General features: G+C 37.7%; 1 long non-coding RNA gene across 1 annotated transcript in view; it reads right to left on the reverse strand.

The window, feature by feature from the left end:
* LOC106016918 (uncharacterized) overlaps positions 1-12,576 on the reverse strand; it is a 50,974-nt gene extending 38,398 nt beyond the window's left edge. The window contains exon 1 of the long non-coding RNA XR_002401873.4: positions 12,446-12,576. This is a non-coding gene — a long non-coding RNA (uncharacterized lncRNA). The remainder of the gene's footprint in view (positions 1-12,445) is intronic.
* Between the last annotated feature and the right edge of the window lie 5,318 nt (positions 12,577-17,894).

Below are 17,894 nucleotides of genomic sequence, written 5' to 3' on the forward strand. Positions count from 1 at the left end.
TAGGCCTTTTCCTCAGAAATTGTTCCTCTTACAACAAAACACATAACAAACAGCAGTCAGTGTAAGAACAACAGGGCAACTCTTTCCACAGGCTTTTCCTTTTTATTTCCCCAAACAAGAACACAAGATGCAAGGACCTGCAAGTCCTTTAAACACAACAGTGACCTTTTCTGAGAAGTGTTGCACATAATGCAGTACCACAGGTGCTACCAGGTGTAACACCAACATGGACAAGCAACTAAGTTACGTTCAATACTCATCAGTCCTCCTCTTCAGGAATTCTGACCACTTACAGAGTCAAGAACAAAGACTGCATCTATATATAGTAAATATGCCTACATGCAGCAAATCATATTTTGCATTTACAATAACTCTTTAATGGATAAAGATACACAGCATTTACAAGGTCTGAAAGCTTGAGTTCCTCTTGTTCAGTTCATTGCTTAGCATCGGAAAGCCTTCCCCCTGCTGCAGTTTTGACCCTTTTGCCAAAATTCATACACTTAGTATCTCATGGAGGGTGATAGATGAAGCTGCTTTTTCACCTCTGTTTGCATGCCATCCCTAAAACTCATGACATTATTAACCTCTGTTTTTCAGCTTCTAATAGATGCCACCAGAAAAACAGTTTTAATAAATGCATCCTGGAACATTTGGTTTGGAGCTAAGGTACCACATGTAAAAAGGAAAAATAATGATAAGTGATAAATGGGATAAAGATTTTAGGGAAATTTTATTGTATTTAATTAATCTACCATTTTTACTAAGTTGCTTTCAAGTGAAATGGCTTTTTACCAACTCCTTTTGAAAAGGTTAGAAGGGTATTCCCTGAGCTACAGTCATTAGCATATAGATGTCTCTAAGTGTTAATTTCTGTTTTCACTGAATGAATGTAATTTAAAATGAGGCCCTTTCAAATCAGTTAAATTTGGCCATTTGAGAAAGATAAGAAAAACGGACTCAAGCATAAACCCCAGCAAAACCTGCTTCTTAAGGATAAATATGTCACTGTTTAAGAGTCTCCCACATGCTGCAAATGATAAATTTCAGGAAAATTATGGGAAATGGCGGGTGCTAGGATTAGAGTCCTACCAGTAGGCAACAGAATCCATTAATAGGGCTAACAATGACAAAATAAAAAAGAGGGTTAATTTTATAGTTTAGTTTTTAAGAGTTGAAAATAAGCCTAGAAATTAGGAGTTGTGGCAGCTAGTTTTATACTTAAAGCAAAACTCATTGAATTTCTTCTTTTTCAGTTTTATGCAACAGAAGAATATTATAGAAACTGATCCATCTCTCAGTGAAATGAATGGTATTCCAACAATCATCTTCAGCTAGATCAGGCTCAGAAGTGTTTTTTAAGTTTTCATTTTAAAATAAGCTATTACAGGTTCAGTACAATGAAGCGTTGACGCAGCTGTCCATACAGGCATGGCATGTTGCCTATAAGAGGGTTTCCAGCACGCATATGCTCCCTTACATAACTGATACAGACAACAAATATTTGTAGTTAGACATCTCTCTCTCTATCATAAAGCCATATTCTCACCATATCATAACTTGGGGCAATTACATTTTTCCAGAGTGATCATTTCTCGCTTAATTGTCTTGTAACACAAGGGACCGGGGGAGACAGGAAACACACTTACCTTAGACAACATTTTTCCTGACAAAAGTCCTTAATGATGTAATTGGAGTGCTCCCATCCTTCTATACTTTGGAAATTAAATATGAAATGGGGGAAAACAAGTCACTCTAACCTACGTGGAGGCCACACCTGCCCTGACAAAACTACAAGGCTTTTGCACATACTTAAGTGACCATTGCCATATCTTGGCAGTCAAAATCCTCAAAATATATTTGGTCTGGATATACCAGGAGCTGAAGCATTCAGACCTGAGACAAACCATTTTCTTGGTAGCATGGAATTCCTAATGTTTGGCAGCACTAGAAAGGAAACTGGAGAGACTGCTGTTTGGTTTGTACCCATCCAAGATATTTTGAAATTACAGGAAACAGTGCAATGATCAGAAAGTCAAGAGCAAAGAGTAAGAGGAGATACTAACACCTTGTCAGCCCTCTTGCCACAAGGAGAGAGCAAGACTAGTTAGAAGACCAAGTCTGATGAAGGGAAAGTAAGTCAGACCATGAATACAAATAGTCCTCATCACACTCACACCAAAAAAATTCCCTGAAACTCAGGTTTTATCTTTTTGTTCACCACCAGAGATTAGCAGCATTCTCTTTCTCATTTTTGTAACTTCTAATATTGGTTTCATTAAGTCAGAGTAAAGATTCATTCTGCAGGATATACTAGATTGATTTGCCAAGACAGAAGTCAACATTATTTCTTAAATAAAAAATTTCTCTTTCTCTATTAAACAAGTACTGACAACTAAACATGTGCTCAACATACTATTTTGATTTCAAGTTAAGTTGTCTTTCTGGAGAAGTGAACGCCAGTGCAAGTTTTCCCCTCTAAAAACTCCAGTCAGCCCATCTCAGTCATGCTCAAGATCAGTTCTCTTGCCTCCCCCCCCCCCCCTTCCCCCCCAGCAGCCAAAAGGCCAGCTGATGTCAGCTGTAGCACAAATACAAGTCAATTTGGACTTGGACTAAGACCAGCAACATGGTATATGAAATAAATTGAACAGATGGTTACAACATTCGGCTTTGATACTCTTTTTTACCCCAGTCACTTTTCTGCATCAGACTTGCTTGAAATATGCTGATTATGCAAACCCTGAATATTAGCTCTATACTCTTTAAATAAAAATACATCCATTGCCCAATTGAATACTAGCAGCATGTAAACAGACCAGCACCCAGCTAGCTTTGCTGTGACTCATTGCTAACAAGGCCAGCTCATGCAAGTTGGTCATGCAGGGGCACTGCAAGCAACCCCAGTCTCCACACTTGGGTACAAAGTGGTCTCAGAGGGAGGAAAGGAAAACAGAAGGGACAAGGGACAGAGGAGAGGGAAGAGAGCAAGAGAAACATTTTCCATCTAAAAAAGACTTCATAAGGCTTCCCAAGTTTACACTATGTATGAACATTATCTGTGCTGTATGTTGGCTTCAGCAGTGCTCCTAGAAACATTTACCTGTAAAAGATTGAGTGGAAGTTATAAAATAATCTTCCACAGTTATAAGCAAGTCTATGCCATCCTTTCTCCAGCACTTTTAAACAAATTCTGATTTAGACTTTTATTTTGGTTTCCTTGGTAAAAGATATTCAGGAAAAGTATACTTTTCTGTGTGTTAAAATCCCTGAAAGTCTATTTGTTCTGCTGTTTCCCCCCCACATAGTTTCCATACAGTTTAAATTAATATATATATATATAAATATATTTCTTCCCATTATCTCTTCTACACCCAAAATGTAAGCATGTTTTAACAGAGTTGTAAACAGAAAAAAAAAAATATTAAGTTTTTGCAAGGCCCTTCATGTAAGCAGAACTCGTGTGCTCTGTTCTTAGTGTGTATGAAATGTGCACAGTCTTTAGAAATGCAGATAATCAAAAAAAGAGCCACTAGGGACACAAAGTAATAACATTAGCTAATGCCACACAGTAATGTTTATTTAACAAATCTGTGTTACATGCCTGACATTTCCCCTGGCATCAATTTATTTTGTTTTGCTTTTCTCTGATAGCAGCACAAATGCATTTGAAATGTAAACTTATTTTACACCTACTAAAGTGTATACACAATATAATAAAAACATATACATCTTTTTTAATATCTTATGGGAATACATACTGGAGATGTGCAGAAAACCCGACAGCCTGAATAAATGATCTAGATTATGGAAAATGTTCATTTTTAGCTTTCCCAATAGCTACTAAAACTGCAATTGTCAATGCACTGTACATCACTGCATTATGTTATTTATAAAGTGCCACAATGTGACAAAATGATGCTATCCATCAGGATCCAATCTTAACTGAAAGTGGCAGGGGAAGTGGAGCGGATGGAAAGATATCTTCGCAGCCCATTCAAACCGGCAGTTTGCAATAGTTAGAAATGGCAATTTTTAGAAGTTTCATTTACAGATCATTTGGAAAAGTGTACACAAATGATTTGATGAACTAAATTAAGAAAAAAAAAAGTTTCTACTTTGAAACTGTGTGGTAACCAAGCCATCTCATGCTCCACCTTCCTTCCAGCCACACAGTTTCATTCATGCCACTCTTGCTTTCTTCATTGATGTCCTAGATTTGTCAGCCATTCTTTTCAGGATCAGTACCTTTCTTTTCAGGATCAGTACCTTTCTTCATTTAGAAAGCCAGCCCAGCCAACTGTCTCCAATAAATCCTCTTTAATTTCCGTTCTCTTTGTTGTCCAGCGGTGTTTTATCTTTACTACCTCACCAGATTTTTTCAGAACAATGAAATCCCAAATTTTGTTTTCTGTTCTAAAACATGTTCTTCAAGTTTCATTGGACAACATTGAGAACAACATCCGATAACACACCAGGAAGGACCACATCAACTCTCTCATATTGCTTCCAGAGTAGATACAAAAAATAGATAGAAAAGTGTCATTAAATTCAACATGATGGAAAAAAAATAACCTGAAACACACACATGCAGTGACAGGCCACCAGTTAGATATTACTGCTCTAGAAAAGTCAGCTCAACACTCTGTAGAGGTCAGAAAAGCAAATAGAGCATTAAGAACCGCAAAGAAGGAAAGGGAGAACAAAAGACAAAATGTTATGTGACTTTGTAAATCCAAACATACACAGATCTTCCACTCTAAGCACAGCTCTGATAACATCATTGAAGGAAAGCAGAGAGTTGGGAAAAGCACAATAACTATGATCAGGTATACAGAAATAATATATAAATAATATATAATCAGGTATATAAAAAATTCCAAAACAAAGAGTCCAATTTGCCTCGTTTCTCTTTCCCAGCAGAGGAGAGTTACGCCCACGTCTGTAATGAAACAGTGAGGTAAAGGTGACCATGCTCACTGCTTGTCACTTACAAACATCTACAGACAGCAACTGGTAAACATATCAGACAGCATGTTTGAAAACAAAAAAAATCCTTCCATATAACAAGAATCAAAACTTTCCCTGAGATGTAGTGGAAGTGTATAAATGGGACCAAATTGGGCTGGAAACAGTTGACGGTCAAGTAACAACTAATTAAGAACTGACCAGACGCAGCCCATGAAGATGAAGTGCTCTGACAGACCAAAAAGAAATGTTGGCCTTCAAATAATGCAAATGGACCCTCCCATGCCTCCTGTTACAGGCCAATGTATTCAGGAATGGAAGAAGGTAAGTACCCTGACAGGAGGAGGAGGTTTAACAAGGAACTGTACTTACAGTGTAGTTTTGACTACACTGTGAAATTAATACTGTGAGTTTTCCTGGGTGATTTTTTTTTAAATCATCATTTAGAAAAATACCTAGATATAGAAGCTAGTTTATAACATGGGAGTCTTACTGTTATTGCTGCCACATCATAATGTGGAAGAATATACTAGGATATGCTGCCATATGGTCATATTTGCTCAGTTGCCCAGCTCTATTTTCTTCTTCAGTGCAAATGCAGCTTGTGTTGCACAAAAACAACATTAAATGAAAAGGTATTCTTCTAGGTATAATGCATAATTTAAAAATCTGCTAGCCCAGGTATAAATCACTGTTTACTTATTTGACTGATATCTCCTTTACCTGGCATAAAAACAGAATGTGGATGCTTACCCAAAGGATAAGATGTTTTGGCATTAAAAAAAAAAAAAAAAGGAAGATATCTATACGTAGGAATAGCCACAACTGACTGCCATTAGAGATACTAGCAGCACGTTGATATATTTGGTGCATTGCTAATGAGTGTTAGGATGTACACGGTACATAGGTTATACTCCAGAACATCGCCTGCGGGACACCAGTAATATTTTGGATACACCACCTTGACACTAGATGATGTTCAATAAAAAGCAGACAACCCAAAACACACCTCCTTCCTTGAACCCTATGTATCACACAAGCACAATTCTTTTCTTTCTGTCTCGGGGGATCAACAGCAAGTAAATTGGCAGATCTCAAGAACTGGAAGACACCTTCAGTAACGGATACCTAGGTTTTTTGGGCTTCCCCACACACACACGGTTCTATGTGCCCTTACCTCTTGCTCTTTGTTACCTCTCTCTGCAGAAAACTTTAATGCCGTTCAGTTAACAGAGGAAAACTGAAATTCTTACACAAGAGAAATTTTTCATCACTGTATTTACTCCATATTCAGCAGCATCATATAACAAGCCTTTATTCTTCCTTCTCCTAAAGATGTTTTTCAATGCACACGCTGGGCAATATACAAGTGTTCATGCCAGAGCAAGGAAACTGCTCTTACAATACTGACTGTAGCCTGTTGTTTTCTCTCTTCCTAGATGTCAGTGTTTTTTAGTCCTCATATAGCATCGCTCTAGTCCTTTCCCTGCCACAAAACATTTTTCCTAAACTGATGGTCACCCTTAATGGGTCTGTTACTGGCTCTATTCCAAGCTCAAAAACCTTGAAAAGTTACAGGCAAGATTCGCTGTTGGAAGTCCATGGTGTAGGTTATTATATGATCTTGGAAGCTGCAGCTGTAGAGAACGTGCCAAAGCCACTACTACTCAAGTCTCACAATTTTCTTGGGTTTCTACTATATAAAGCATCTCCTAGGCATATGTATCTAAACCAAAGGATTCATATAAGTTGTTTTTAATATTATTTGTCACCTAAAAAAGAAATCGTATTTTTATGTACTTCTATTGGGAGTTGTTTCCCTGCCCCTGCTTACGGCAAAGATACCAGAGCAGAATGTGTTACAAAATGTAAAACTGAAGCAGGAATCTAATTCAATACACAGGAAGCATAAATGCCTTGGGACTGACAGAGAACGGCTGCTGACTAGCACACTTGATTTAGATAAGAAATTTATTCTTACTCCTCTTCCTACTACCCTCAAATAACATACACATATTATCAGAGAGGTGAAAATCTGTTTGAGACCACTAATTAGAAATAAAGTAGGACTTTGCACAAACAGATTCTCCTTTACCAGATGGTTCCACTAATATTCACTAATAAAAAGCCTGTTTAAGGAGCTTATGTTCATTTAGATTGAAAGAGGCCAGAAACAGCACAATTATGTCAGCAATTAATCTCATTAGAAAGATTCTTTGTCAGTTTTGTCTGGGAACTCCGTAGCTTTTACAACTTTCCTCTGTGCAGATTTCAATTCAGCAGTGCAAGGTGCCTCACAAGCCTTCAGCAGCAGAGCTGTACTTCTGGCTGTTAAGACAAGGTCTTAAACACAATCTTATCAATATTTGAACACGCACGTATTAATGTGACTCCTTGCGGATTTACCTTATAGTTCTACCTCAGTCTTCCATTTATTACCAAAGCAAACAGTGTCTACCTATCAAAAGTTTTGAACTGCTACACTTGTACAGTTCAGTGAACGTATCAAAATCTTTATCCTAACTTCTGCTCTTACTAGCAAGTTACTGATTCATCTCAAACACAGCTCCCTCCATTAACAATTCTTTCTCTCTCCCATTCTTTACTACATCACCACTCAGTAAGGAAGTCAGAGGAACACATTTTCTATGAAAAATATTTTAATTCAAGGTTATTTTCATAATTGTCTCTTAGTAGGGAAGACAACATGGTATCAGCCATTCATCAGAAGAGCTATGGTAACAAACATTTAAGCATGAAGTACAATCTCTTCTCAAGCAAATGTAAAGTAGGACTGTGGAAAAACCTAGGAGCTCCCTGCTAAGGGACAAGATATGAGTAAGATATGCGTAATGACAAGATATAAGTAAACAGATAGTGTATGTACAATCTGGGTATGAATGGTAAACAAAAAACAATATCTTACTCAAAGAAAACAAAACAAAATCATATTTCATGTTTCATACTGCCAGAGAATTATTCCAACCCAAGGTTTTGCCCCTGCTCAGTTCCTCTCAGTCACCTGAAGACTTTTTGCTATCTTCCCATATTGTTTGTGGTGGGGCTTCTCATTACTGATCTTCATTTAAAATTCTCCTAGCTTCTGAATATCATCTTCTCTCCACCTACACAGAGCGGACCAAGCGAATCTTTCCTCCTCCTTCCTCCCACAGCAATGAAAAAACAAACCTGAGGTCACAACTGGTCGTATCTCATTCCTCCTTGGAGTCTGTCTGCACAAGCAGAGTACTCAGTCTTTCTGTAGCAGCTACACTTCTCCAAACTGTGCTAATGTCAGTCCCTGCTTTGCTGAAGCCAACTTAAATATGCACGCACCTTGAATATACTGACAGAAATATACTGAAAGAAGAGACTGTCTGAGATCTCATGTTCACATTGAAGATTTTGTATGTTCAGGCAGCATTAATAGAACAAGAGAACCTCTTCCCTAAGACTAATGCTGCAGTCAAGATATTTAAACCAACATCTCTACTCCTGGGAAACAGAGGTTCCTTGCAAAAATACAGTACATTCTAAAGACAGGTCATTTTATTTCTTTAAAAAATGAAAGAATGGTTTATTGAGCTTATTTGATACCTCAAATCATTGTGTAATGCATGTATTTTTAAAAATAATCATCTGCATTACGAAGTTTGTGACATCATGAAAGATTCTTTAAAGTATTTTTTAAACTGTCCCAGTTATATATGTGAAGACAAACTATAAAAATCAGAATGAAAGAACAATTCTTAAATTAGTACAAGGGCAGAGCAACAGCTTTTTTCAAAAATGGCTTTTATGCTGAACATGTTTGCAGTTTTCAAATTTATGGGTGTAGCTGTCAACATGTATATTCACTTTTAGAATATCGTCCTGGCTTAATGAGGTCTCCTGGAATGATTTCTTTTTATTAAAAGTTAACATGCTTATGTATCTGGTTTCCACCTTTCTACTTTTTGTTGTATCTTTCTTAAACTGCGCTACTTTTCAGCAGAGAGCTCATAGCACAGTTTAGTTTAAAACTTCATAGTGCATTCAACTACTTCAAAACTTCAAGAAACTTCCAATGAAACTTTCAAGGTACAGTAGATACTTATCTTCAACATAATAAACAACAACCTAGAAAAAACTACAAGACAACAACATTTTAGCTACAACTACATACAATCACCAAACAGTGCTACATTGTGAAAGAGAAATAAGATGTCCTGCTAGTCACCCCATCTTAGGTCACTCCCCATAGTTCTGGCTCATACCATGCCTCTGTCCACTTCTGTCTGCCTCACCATCTCTGCACCTGTCTCCAGCTTATGCTGATGCTTGTTAGGCAAGGCACAAGATTAGAGTCAAACACATACACTTCTTAGAATGAAACTGCCTGCAACGTCAGACTGCTGAGTGATGCATTCAAAGTTACTCAGTAAAAACACAGGTGCTACACAAGCTCGGAATTGTTCCATGAGACTCTGCAGGTGACTGACTCTGACAATTTTCAAATTCATACACATCCCTGCAAGAAAGCCTCATAATCATGGGTCAACCTGATTAAGACTTTTTCCTCAAAACAGCTGGAGTAGTTGTTGCTCTCTTGTCTCTTCACTTCCACTTTATCTTATCATTTATTCTTTTAGTTCTTAGGGGTTTTCAGGGTTGAAGCTGCCATGGTCAACTTGGCTAAACTGCCATAGTTCTCTATGCTCTCTCTTGGGGCTCGCTTCCTCACACCTCTTCATCATCATACCTCTCTTCAGGAGATCTTACTCTCTATTTATTTTTCTTCTATTGAACTACCCACAGGGTCTGATATGCTCTAAAGGCAATCCAATCCTCTGTAAAGGAAATGTTAAAAGGCTTTGTTACCTCAAGCCCAATTTCTTTGTCTGTACAACCTTTTATAGCAGAATTTCTCCACCATCACTTCTCTTTGAAGAGCCTGCATAACATTACATTTTTTTGAGCATAACAACTGTAAAAGCATCCTGAACAGTACATGTTCATTAATCCATATAGTACCAAGTTCTCCAGCACCCAATTCATTAACGACAGTTACAGAACCTATACTGCTTCCAGATTACATCAAAAACTTGCTAAAAAATGCAAACGAACAATGCTTTTCATGTTATAAAATAACACAATTATTTTCCTTTTTTCTTTACAATAAGTTATAGAAAGATGAAATATTTAATTGGTCAATTATTTAAAGAGAAATAGATAAACTTGTAAAAAAAAAAAAAATCTGGGAAAATGCTACATACACAGGGAAAAGATTGAAAATCTAGAAGAATGTTAATTGTTTAAGTTCCTGAAACTCCTTTGATCAACTTAATGACAAAAGCACATTCATTCCTCCCTGTGGTTCTAAGTTCATGCTAAGATGTATTGCTTTATTTCAAAATGGAAGAAGCAGAAAACACATTTCCACAGACAAAGGAGAATTTCACTTCATCATACAACAAAATCTAGAATCCATTTATTGCAGCCACATTACCCTAATCAAAGGGGTAATGCAAGTCAGCTGTACATCTTTACCATGGGGAGGCCCTTTTAAGGGCCACCTGTATGGCAGATACTGTTTGAACTAACAAAATCAGAAACAATTAGCTCACTCAGATAATTCTTTTTAGTGCCCAACTCTACAGTACTATGGAATGAGGAAATATTTTTTCAAATGTATCATGCATTTTACATTTTCACAAGGCCAAGGCCATTTCAAATATAGATTCCTACTGCAAGTCTTTTCTCGTAAAGAAGGCTTTGGGTAGTTTTGTTTTGGGTGGTTGTGTGCATGTTGATTCCCCCCCCCCCCCCCCCCCCCCGCAATACAGAATAAAAAATGCAAATAACAGTATCAATGTACAAGCATTAAATAGGAAAAACACCCCTAATTTTTAGTTCAACTTCATATACTTCTGCTCATTTACCTCAAAAATAGAGATGGGTATTGTTCGGTCACAGTGAACCCCGTGACCACAGCCCATCATTAAATATATTAGCTACAGTTTCCACTTCAGCACCAAGTGAAGTATCACCTTATTACACTTTGTGAATTTCCACAAGCCCTTAAAGTTATTTTTGACATCTTTGACTCTGATCCTGCCAACGCTCACACATATTATCTTGAGCAAACTGAAATGTATAGCATTACGCATGTGTTTGTTTGTGTGCTGTGCATCATATAAGGAATGAGGACTTCATTAATCGTTTGGTACAGAAGTGAACCCCTTTGGATGTTAGGCATATGGGCTAGAAATTCTCTCCAGTGGCTTATTATCCATTGTTGTTCCAAGTGTTAATATCTCTTTTAAAATTCTTTCCTTACCCTTCCACCCTCCTACACACATCACCTCCTTTACATTCTCCTCAAATGTCTAAAAATAACTAACTATGCATATGGTCTGAGCACCACAGCCCTATACCATGTAACTGAGGAGAGAGTATTTTAGTTTGAATAGCTGACCTCACATCCATCATCAGAGATTTTTTTTTTTTCCATGAATTACGTTCCAGAGCTCAAACAATCAACACACACCATGGATTTGGCAATTGCACAGTTCTCTAACAAATTAAGCTTTGGGGGTAAATAAATAAAGTCTGTGAAACCTGTGCATGTATTTTCTCCCACCTGCTTCCTCTTGCATGGTAAAAAGATTTCAAATTAAAAGTTTATTCTCTTTCAAGTTGTTTTTTTGTTGTTGTTGTTGTTTTCACATTAGAAATTTTCTGCTGGCGTTAATAAACAACAACAAAATCCAAACTTCTGATCCCCCTTGGGAACACATCAGCCTACCCTATATTCAGGAACACAAGAATAAGAACTCATTCATTTAGTCAGTTTCAGCGACCAGGAACAGAACTGGTAGCACCTCATTCAACATCCCCTGTTTTTTATACCATCATGCTTGTTGTAAGTAATGCTCTACTGTGCCCCTTCTCTTTCCCCAAGTAGTCAGCTAGTACAATGGAAGGGGAAGCTGAAATATGTTTGTGAAAAGTGATGTTTCAACTTAGCTCAGAGCAAGGAGAAATGCAAGAAAAGAAAGCTGTACACCTGGGTTGATGCATCTCCCACAGGACTAGAGAAATGCCTCCAGGATTACTGCCTGTTAAGGAAGTCACAGTCTATTTTCACACCACCTAAGAGGCATGGTATTTTGGATAAAGAACAATCATTTTTACTTAGACACATCCTCCACTGTGAAATTCTAACTGTGCAAATTCAGTGGCAACAGCAATACAAATACCTTCTGTGGGTCTCATTCTACAAAATGCTCTGCTCCAATTCTGCTACCTACTATAATCAGGTCTAGAAATATAGACTGCAGTTACCATAATTCAAGTTTGAAGATCAGTAAGCACAACTTAGTACTTGAAAATAAAGAGACTCAAATTTATAAAAGACAATAGAAAAAAAGGCCTTTCCACACACACCAAAGCTTATGAACCTAAGCTAAATGCATGTATAAACAATTTCACTTACCATTTGTGACTAATTCACTCTGATGCATATGCCTCCTCCAAACACACCACCAGTCACACCCAGAGCACACAGCTGTAACATGGGCATGCTCACTAGCTCTTATGAGCTCCAGTACCTCAGATCCTGGGGCTTATCAGTAGCAGTTGACGGGTCACTCCAACCTTTTCAGGAGGCAAAGGGTACAGGGGCTGCTCAAAACCTCTTTTGCACAAGGTCTGCTGAAAGAGGGGTCTCCAGGAGATACTGTGGTAGGCCCTCACCTTTTTTCAAGCTTCATCCACAGCAAGCTCCCTCAGCAATGCTGTTTGGTAGGGCTGCACTGGGCAGCACAGAAACAGAGCTGGGAGGAAAGAAGGAGAGAACTGTGAGCCACATGTGGCTTCTGTTCTCCTTCCCCTCAGATAAGGGTCACACTCCACCTCCTGGGGATGGGACTGAACCCTCAGGGCTACTCCTACCTGTCCCTGCTGTTTGGAGGGACTGCAGCTCACCATTCAGCTTCTCTCATGTCCCTGGCCTGTAACCAGCTCTTGTCACCTCCTGTTCCCTCTCACAGGGTCATTACAACCTAATACATTGTTCGTGTCCACACGTGAGAATGTTCTGGAAAGTCTCATAAGGCCTCCAGTGTTGGCTTGAGCCAGCCCTGGGGTTCCCTCAGGGCAGCGGGTGCCCAGCTGCACACCTTCCTTCACCACAGCTTCTCTGTGCCACCATTAGGCATTAGGGCTTGCTTCCCTCAGGAAAGCAAAAAGCCAGGGCCACCTTTCTGCTCCAGCTACTCCCTTAATGGGAAATAAAGTCTTTTTTTTTTTTTTTTTTTTTTTTTGGTGTGGGAGTTGAGCCCAGACCTGTCTCCTCCACAGCTGGCCTTTTGGCCAATTCTCCCTCAGCTGGACTCGGAGGTCCCACCTGCCTCCTATCCCAAGTCTGCCCAATTGCTGCCCTGGGCACAGCTAAGAGGCAGCGGCCTCTTCTCACCGCCAGGCTCAGCCCCTCTCAGGCAAACTTGCCTCTCGGGCCTGCTCCCAGGGCAGCGGCCCTGTGCCTTCAGCCTCACCTTAACGTACCTGAGCGGTTCCCATGGAAACTCTGGGCTCACACGAGTGCCTAAACCAAGCATATGCTTAAATGTTGAGGAAGCTGCAGCTTCACATGGAAACCACAGTTTAGCTTTTTACCATAAAGTTTAAGGGAATAATCTGTATTTTTAGTGTTCATAATAAAATTCTGTTTTGAAAATGCGGCTCACTAGTGGATAGAATTTTCCCAAATTGCTTAAAAGATTAATAAAATAATCATCTTAGCAGAGAGGGAAAAAAAAAACACAAACTATCCCTGTAAGGAAATCACTTTATTGCCTATACATGCGAATGAGCTGGTTTAATACTCAGGTTCACTGCCTCCTCTGCATTTAATCTCTTTCCTTTTATGTCCTACTCTGATTTTTTAAAAGACTTTCAGGCTTTTTTAAAATTAATTATACAAATCATTAGTATTAAAAAGGTAATATAATGGTTTCAAGAACAAGCTTCACAGACTATCTGCATATTTAATCATCTCTGCTAATAAATTTTTAATCACTCATTGAGTTCAGGTTCTTGTCTTGAAGCTTAACTTGATAACAAACCTAGCAACTGGTAGAACTAATTGGTACAGAGCAAGTGAATAATTTATAAGAGGAAAAAGCACTGGGTGTTCTAGAGGTGTGCAGAGACCACAAGTCACAGATATTTCTGGGAGGTAGCAGGAAAACAGTGGCTGGCAACAGGAATTTTGTGATACGCTGCTGACATCCAGAGGCCAACAGTCAATACTGTTCACGTATGTGAACCGGGCTGTAAAGCATGCTGTAAAGTCAGATTCATTAAGTTTTAAATATTCATGCATTTCATTAAAGTTAACATTAATTGCACTACCATACACATTGATTATGCATAGACCATAAGTGTTTAACCTCTGAAAGCTTGCGAGTATGTTCAAGTAATGGGGTATGTCCCATATTCAAGGATTTCAGTGAAATCTATGGCTACAAAGTTTACATTAAAAATTAAATGCATTGCAGTACTAAAGAATAGTAGTTCCAAATATCTAAACAGTAATAATTATTTTTACTAACCAAATAAAAATTGATGTAAACTACATGTTTATTTGTATTATAGGTTGCTTTTTAAAATAAAGTGATAAAGGTAACAAAAACTATATGAGACTTACTAATAAATGCTAGATCGATTTGCAAGCTACATATATTAAACAGTTAAAACTTGGAATTTGTGGCTGAGTAGCTTTAATTTAGGTGAGGATGACTACCTTCTAAACAATATAGCACCAAAAAAAAAAAAAAAAAAAAAAAAAAAAAAAAAAGCTATAAAGCTATTCCCTTAAAATAAGTTGGTTTGTATCTTAAAATTAAATGCCCCAAGTCTATTTACACTGCAGAGTAATTCTACCCCCAGGGTAGCACAAAATGCTACAACTGTGTAACCGGAATGTAACAGACAATATTTGACAGAAATGCAATTATTGAAAGACCCCACTTCTAGTTAGTTACATATGTAATCCTCTTTTATTTAATGGGTTAAAGCTCTCTCAAAACATTTAGTTTGATGAACTGAAGGCTCGCTACATGTCAAAAAATTCATTAAGTGACTTAATAAGATTGTTATGTTAAAACATTCAGAAGTTTAAAAATGTCATTTAATGTAACCTTAATTCTGGCTGTATATGTATATGTATTATGAAACACCAATGAATTAACTTTTAATCTCCTTTGAGCCAAAAAGATTTTGATTGGAAACTAAGGCACAAAGGGCACGGCCAACAAATACAATGGCAAACTTCAGAGCAATCTCTAAACTAGCTCACATCTTGAAGAGCATACCCCTGCAGGGCTAATTACCCCAGATAAAACGACGTGCTTGCAGTTACACTGCTTCTGGTATCTCTGCATGTCAAGCTTATCTCTTCCTGGTACTGCACTACACAGATATACTCACAGAAGCCTAAAATTTTAAATCAGAAGAAAATATGGAGTGTTTTTCAAACTTGGTTGCTTTGACATTGATTTTTCCCCAATTAGTTTAAGGCTATAGATTCTGACCTTCCCAAAAGTAAAAATATATTTCCTTCTTATGTAATAAATAAATAAATAAACCTTTCCAAATATCAATTGCAATTAAAAAAAAAAAAAAAAGTTCTTAAATCCTCTATGAGCTAGATATAAAATTGTCCATATTTTATAGAGAAGCAACTGTTAAGAGACAGATAGACCAGTCTGCCCAAAATAGTACTGATTTTCTCCCTGAGCTGTTAACAACTCCTGATTAGCCAATTTTCCTTGTGAAGGTGGGCTCCAAAGTGTAGTATTACTAATTACAAGCCACAGTAACATACTAAAATTCTGTTTAAACAGCATTGCTTATACCCTTAAAGAACTTTATGTTCAAACATATCTTGTGTAATATAATAAAAAACCTCACCATTTTTCTGACAAGAAAATACTAGTTGCTAGCAAGGATCTTTTAAGTCATATATCAACCACCCGTACCATTTAGCATGTTTTAAAGTAGTATGAAATATCAAAGAGGTTTTTCTGGGGTGTGGTGTATTGTTTTGTTTGCTTGTTTGAAATTAAGACTATTTCCTCCATATTTCTTCCTTCTTTAATACTGAAATGAAGCAGTAGCCTGTTAAGTGATTTACACACCAGATTATATTAGTTTAACTGTTTTGTTTTTCTAGGGCATAGTCATAATCAACCAAACAGTTCAGGAAATGTATGCAGATTTTGAAACCCTTTCAAATGTCCAAAACCCATGCTCATTAAGCAATACTTCATTATACATGTTGTTTTTTGTTTGATGGTGGGGTTTTTTGTTTGTCTGTTTGTTTTTGTGTGTGTGTTGTTTCTTCCTATTTCACTCATGAAAACTGAAAAAACAGGTGAGGATTCTTGATGGCTGATGTCCTTCCAGTACATGACATAATCCTCATATTTACCTTTTCAAAGGTGAAAAGGTACTCACTGAGTGGTTAGCTTCACTACCAATGATAGCGGCAAATACAAGTAGATGGCAAAGTTTTCACATGTCCAAGCAGACTAGAGTATACAACTCAATTCATTTCTTGGAAAATGATCTAAAAAACAGGGATGCAGAGGAGAAAATTCCTCCTTACTCTATACCATCTCTGAAATAATACAAGACCTCAGAAGTAATCCCATTGCTAAACTAAATCTGAAGAGGCTTTAATTAAACTACATTTTTGTAATTACAATTTGAAATTATATTCAAGGTTTAAGAGTTAAATTCATTAGACTGTGAAGAGTTTTACAAGGCATTTCTAATGTAATGAGCTCAGACACCACATATGTTGCATCTTTGGTACACGTTATGAAGAGTTGCTTTTTTAATGAGCTTTAAAAACTGTATTTGCATACCAGAGGAAAAGGTCAGTGATGTGTGGATCAAGTCAGTAAATTAAGTATCACAGCATTACGTTATTATGATTGCCTTCCACAGGCATACAATAACTAAACTATAGGCTGTAGTTACCATACTATTCTAATGCACCCATCTATACAACCTTGTCAGCTTATGTGCACTTGCGATGCTGTGTCTTGGGTCCATCTTACAAAGTCCTTCACCCAGGCTTCTTTCGCCTTCTTTCTCCACCAGTTCCAACAGCAGAACAGCTGGTGTGTCTGACAATCAGAGAATCAAAGCAATCAAAGGACAGAGGGGCCATATTTAGCATGATGAACTATCTCTAACCACTACTTTCCATTACAGCCTTTACCTCAGGGCCAGGTCCTGAACCCTCATAACAAGATCAAACAAAGAGAAACAGCAATCATCAGGACAGGGAAACAACTTTCATTCCGAGCCCCATTTCACTTAAGACTTTGTACAAGAATGCAGCACTATCATCCCTCTTTCAAAACAGATACCAAAAGTATTTTTAATGCCACAGTCCAAAATTTCACTCACTCTACCTTAATAGCTACCTCTTTATAGTTGGAGTGTTAGGTATTTTGTAATCCCTAAAGACTGTTTAACTGGTAGCTATTCTGAAATGTGTCACTCTGTGATAAATAATAAAATAAGCCAAGAACCAACTGCAGATAGGCTCTAGCCAGTTTTTCAGCAAGAGTAAAGTTCATTGGATTCACCTTTATTTGTTCATTTTAAGGGCCACTGAAGTTGACTCCCTTCTCAGCTCTGAAACAATCCACAGCACTTAACAGGTCTGTGTGTGGGCACGTGTTAGAGACTGTAGGTGTATGCTATAGGTGCACATACGTAGGTGTACCATTTTATGCATATTTATACATATCACAGCCAAGTGACACCCCACAGCTCTGTGTAAAGGTGTCAATCTAGTCATTAGATAAGAAAAAAAAAAACTTTTAAAGTATTACAGCAGAAATTGGACAACTCAATACAGTGGA

Source organism: Anas platyrhynchos, chromosome 7, assembly GCF_047663525.1.
Source record: "Anas platyrhynchos isolate ZD024472 breed Pekin duck chromosome 7, IASCAAS_PekinDuck_T2T, whole genome shotgun sequence".
Classification (NCBI taxonomy): Eukaryota; Metazoa; Chordata; class Aves; order Anseriformes; family Anatidae; genus Anas; species Anas platyrhynchos.